Source organism: Drosophila guanche, unplaced genomic scaffold (genome assembly GCF_900245975.1).
Source record: "Drosophila guanche unplaced genomic scaffold, DGUA_6, whole genome shotgun sequence".
NCBI lineage: Eukaryota > Metazoa > Arthropoda > Insecta > Diptera > Drosophilidae > Drosophila > Drosophila guanche.
The window spans coordinates 8,917,709-8,922,929 of NW_022995746.1; positions in this window are offsets into that span (position 1 = coordinate 8,917,709).

Here is a 5,221-nt window from a genome sequence, read left to right on the forward strand (position 1 = left end):
ATTACAACCAGCTTCAGCGGGCACTCACCTTTAACAGTAACGCCACAGTATGTTCGACGACTGGACCCAGCTTCAACTTGCTTATCTTCAAGCGCAAACGGGACCGGATTGAATTGTAGCGGCCCAGCTGTACATTTTTGAATACTGCAGTGCAAAAGAATAAGGAGGAGAAGACAAATAGTAGACTATTCACTAGCATAGTGTCTTTGTTTGCTTTGTACCTACATACTTTTGTATAGTCCCGCTTGCAACGGAAAAATGCTAAAAGCTACAAAAGCGTCAATTTAGCCAATGCCCAAACCCCACGCAAATCAAGCATTTGAGGTTTGTGTATCTGCTAAAAGAGACAACATATGTCACCCTGTTGTCTCATGTCCGTGGTGGCGCTGATTTTTTCTGTTTTAGGAACTTTGGCAGCAGCTTACCAAATAGGGCCGTGCCGGGGTGAGGGTAGTCGGGCGCCCAAATCAAGAGGGCGCCATCAGAGAAACGAGCCTGCTCCAGAATACGTTTTAGGAGCCGATTCTTGGGTTGAGTCCTGTTTACTCCATGCAGATCCTGGACCTAGTCTTTATGTCTCCATTCAGGACAGTCAGGACGGACTCACAGCATTGTTTTAAAAATTTACCAATGTTCGTTTTATGGACGTCCTGGACGTAAAGCCAGTCCTGAACCTCAGAAGAGATTTATAACAAATGAATACATATTTTTTACCACGTTACTCTACAGATTAAATATTAACTAACACTGTCACTTCAATTAAAAGTTCGATTCCAGTTCCGCACATTACCAGTTATCATCTAATGTATGTACACCATAACTCAATGACCAAGGAATGTAGCTAAGATACATATGACAGGTGAAAAGCAGGACATTCCATGCTTAATTACAATTGACATACTAATAATGAGGGGACACCTCAACCTGACCTAAGAATGTCAGGTGGAATATTTGGTTGTCCATCGAGTAGGCGTACTTGTATGTATTTATTTGTACTCGGAGTGGGTGGTGGTGCTTTGGTGGTGCATCCTGCCTGAATTAAGTTGGTGGTTTTGTGGTTGAGCTACAAGTGCTTTAATTCCGAATTAAAATAACTTATTTCGAAGTTGGCACACGTTCTGGTTCTGCATGAACATGTGAGCGCGCGGGCGTCGGCCTTTGACACACTACAGGGGGTTCAGAGCCACAATTGAATTATAAAGTTTGTCGCATGCAATTCGAAAAACTCACAAAAGGAGCAGCACGAATGCATTTTTAACTTCCCAACCACTCGCCTCTTGAGTGGGCCACGCTGCTGGGGAATTCCTTTGTGCATTTCTAAGCGGGGAGAAGACAAAAACGAAACTCAACTGTGGCATTTTCGGGTGCAAAGTGAAATGGTTTTAGCTTTTCCAAACAGATTCCGGGGCAGATGGCCACAACAAAAATGCACACCAAAACCGAATTTACACTGAAGGAAAAGAACTCAGCATCCATCCAAGACAACGGAAAGGCAACGCGTGTCAATCAGTGTTCTAATGAAAAAATCTAAATGACCCCGCTAGATGTTTGTGTATCGATTCGACTCCTAAGCTCTCTTCTAACCACTTTTCCTAAAAATATTGTTGAGTTTACTTTGCCAAAAATGTGTGCTTTAATTGATGACTTTAAGAGTTTCGGTATTCAATCCTCCTCCCTCCCCAGTGATTAGCTATCGCTTGAGTTTTATTGCGCATAGGCCACGTGTGCCGGTTTGGCATTAACGGAAGCTTCCACGTGCCCCTCCTCCCCTTGGAGGAGAAAACAGTCTCATTAAATTTCCAAGTATATTTCAGCTTTAAGTCGCTGCCAAACTCTCGATTTATATACTCTGATAAGATAGCATATGATGTGGCGTAGAATGGTAAAGAGCTGGGGTCAGCGCTCGATTTTCATTCACATTTTATTCGCCCCCAGTTCGATGGCTACTACTTTGAGCTGAGCAATTGCAGCCGTCTGAGACAGATTTGGCTGTGCTTATTTGTACAATAGCCTCGGCGTTTTGTCTTTAAGACCACAGTTGGCAGGGACCCGGACCTGTCCACGGACGCAGACAAAAGCCGCAACCCACACGCACAGAAAGACTCAAACTCCAAGTCAATAAGTTAGCTCGAGCCCTGCCCTCTTGTGTGTCTTGTATAGCGTCCTGTCCTGTGTGGTCATGTCCCTGGCTGCGGCTGGAAGTGAAACTGGGGACTGCGGCCATGGCATTGTCATTCTGGTCGACCATGGTATTCAATTATGCAAAGAGCTGGCTACAACAATGCGAATGGCTACATGAAAATTATGTTTTTAATTTTTAAGCGTACAAAAACAATGAAAGGGAATACCGAAACGGCAGCTACAACAAATTTGGACCGCCACGAGACGCATCAAACAACATTAAAAAGTCAGGAGTTTGTTGGAAAAGCCAACCCACCAAACACAGAGACAGAGGAGGACATACAAATGTTCAGTGGAAACACACAGAAAAGAGAGAATGACAAACAGTGGGTAGAATTGTGGAGAGTTGTGGGTAAAAGTATCAGGGAAATCTGCAAAGGTTTAGTGACGAACAATGCAAAGGATTTACTCGAAGAGAAAACTGAATTTGTAGGAAATCCATTTCCATCTAAAAGATAATAAATGTAATTCTAGGAAATTTTAAAGTAATTTGATTACTGCCTGAAATATTTGTAAAGAAAGATACATTTATAGATTGTGTGATCGCTAAAAGGTAACTTTCGTAGTTTTTGAACCATAGTTTCTGAATATCATTAACATATACATGCATATGTACATATTTATACATATGAATAAATAAATTATGTAATTTTCTAAAAGGAAAGGACAGATGTAAATAAAAACTAACACAAGAGGAAAACATTTCGTTGGCTTCCAGGATTTGTACAACTTACAACTTAATAATGTCTGATCAACTTTTTTTGCGGAACTCTTTCGGACTTGCTTTTACCATGGTTTACCATGATTTAAGCTGGCCAGCTAACCAGCATCAGCTGCCTCTTAAATGCCCAGGACATTGGCCACGGATGGCATTGTTTGGTTGGAAGCAGGACTCTGCAGAGGAAGGACCACAGCGGCACATAATCAAGAGGGTTTTGTGAGGGTCCAGGTCCAGGCAGACGCGGATCCCCAGAAGCCGCCGTTGGGTAACGCACTAAATCGGATTAGCCCTGAATTATCCTTGTTGGCATTTATTTTGGCTGTGAGCTCGTATATATATGTACAGATATATGTATATCACAGTAGGAGTTCGGAGCAACTTGTTTGCTGGCCACTCAACTCCACTCCACCAGCCCCTTGTGTCCCTCACATACACACTTTTCAAAAAAGAAAGAAAAACGAGGGAAAACAAAAATAATGTCAACTTCCGTTTTGCTTAGCCAACTTTTGACGCCATCGTCTGTAGTGTTTCTGTTGTTTTAACCTTCTTTGTTTTCTCTTCTTTCTTTTCTTTTCACTTTGAATTGCAAATCTTTCTCTTCTTTATTTTGGTTGTTTTACTTTTTGTTTTCATTTCATTGTGGGGCATAATGAGCCGCCAGTGGCATGCGCCACGGCATGCGTGCCCCATTGTCATTTGGAGCCGCTGGCAGTCCTCAACAGCGAGCTCGAGTACGAGTACTGGCATTTGAAGTGCGGCAAGTACATTGCTCACTGTTGCTGCCACACGGACGCACGGCAGCCACGTAAATCTATTAACACCTCACGTCTGACTGAAAGATAAGCCATACCGCTGTCGCAGTCAGACCCAAAGTCAGAGCCACAAACACATCCAATGCCATCGACGAAGGTGTCGAAGTGTGTGCGGTAAGTGAAGCATTTTGGAAAGGGCGGCACGTACTCGATGGAGGTCGAGTTTGTAGGCTTGTTCAACCAAACCCCAAGGACGCATTCCCACACCAGTAACCACATCAAAAGGCAATCGCAAGCACGCTTTCGCACAACTTTTTCAACTAATTTACATAGAGTTCTTGACGCCATACCTACGTGACCATGCAATTTCCATTTTCCTGTGTCCTGGCTCCTGGTTCCTTGCTGCAACTTTTAAACTGATTTTCCCCCTCTACCTTAATGTACTCTCCCTAAGCTTATCCGAAGCTGTCTGAAAGTGCGTTTAAAATAAACAGGAAGATGGCTTCTTAGGAAGCTGGCATCAGTTTAAGATTGATTAAGACGTATCTATTGTCGAACACGTTGGCTGGCCCTTAATGCCATGGCACGTAGTCTCAGATGTCTGGCAGGCCCTGAAGGATTTTAGCTTAACAATTTAATGCAGCTGATGTAATGGGAATACCTGTAGAAGAGTATATAAGGAACGGAACAATAAAAACGGTAGGACCGAGTCAAAAATATTTTGTTTTTTTTAGAGAGAAGCTGAATTTGCCACTTTAAATATTTCTTGAAACATCCCAGACATGACTTGGAATAGAACAAATACATAAATCAACAAAGCTCAACAAAACTCTTTTAGTAGCCGCACATCTGAAAGAGGTACCACCGATTCGATCCATCAACAGCAGCCATGTACCTCCCATTCTAATGTTTTAGTACATATGCCCTTATATCGTGGCTTGGGTGTTCGTGATAAAATCACATATATAAACATTAATCGGTCTTTTATGAAGTATAATAAATTTTGCGTTACACGTTGGCCAGCAATTTAACGCTTCTCTCCCCCGAGAAGGACTGCTGCTGTTGGTCTTCCTTCTTTCATTTGTTCAACGCTTAAAGGAGACGCAAAGTAAAGAACCCTTTAAGTTTTAGTTTCTCTAAAAATAGCTTTATTTATATTTGATTGGTACCCAGTTTTGGTTTTCGGCTTTTCTTTGTTTCTAGTGTGTTTCTGTGTGAGTTTCTGAGTTGATTCTCAGTGGCATTTGGTTGCAAACAACTTGAAGAAACAATTAGTAAATACATACAGATAATTCTTATATGAATATCATATAACAATCACTATTTGTTGTTTTATTGGGTTTGCTGGAATACTTATTTGAACGATCTAAGCAATATACATTCATATACAGATAAATAATCATCAATATCATAAACATTCTATCCAACTCTATCCTCTCTAAATATGTGTAAATTTGTTTGGTGTTTGATTTATGCCTAGAATCGAATTGAATCAATAAATAAATATATTTTATTATATTTCCTATTTGAATATAATTTCTCTGTACTCTGTTTTTTTATTTTCTTT